Raw genomic sequence first — 431 nt, 5'->3', positions numbered from 1 at the left:
CTTCAGTATACCCCACAAAGATATAAATAACAACGCCTGAAAGGACGTTCTCTCCGTCTTAGCATTATGTTACCAGAAAGGAATATAGTGTTACCCTTATGAGGTTCCTCCATAAGGACTTTCTGGTTCAGGGGCAAAGAAGAGTTTTGCGTCAAGGCGGTGGATTCACTTGCTACGTGACCTTGAGGTTATTTATAAGTGAGTATTGCATGTATGCTTGTAATGTTAACAGTTAGCTTTATGTTTGTAGTGTTAACATTTAGCTTTATGTTTGCAGTGTTAACATTTAGCTTTATGTTTGTAGTGTTAACATTTAGCTTTATGTTTGTAGTGTTAACATTTAGCTTATGTAGAGATATAAAGTTACGAGAGCCTTCCATTCATTAATGAACATAAGTAGTAAGGAAACAGAATTACCCTAATCTCCACTC

Source organism: Penaeus monodon, chromosome 23 (genome assembly GCF_015228065.2).
Source record: "Penaeus monodon isolate SGIC_2016 chromosome 23, NSTDA_Pmon_1, whole genome shotgun sequence".
Taxonomy (NCBI): Eukaryota; Metazoa; Arthropoda; class Malacostraca; order Decapoda; family Penaeidae; genus Penaeus; species Penaeus monodon.
This window is presented reverse-complemented; position numbering follows the sequence as displayed.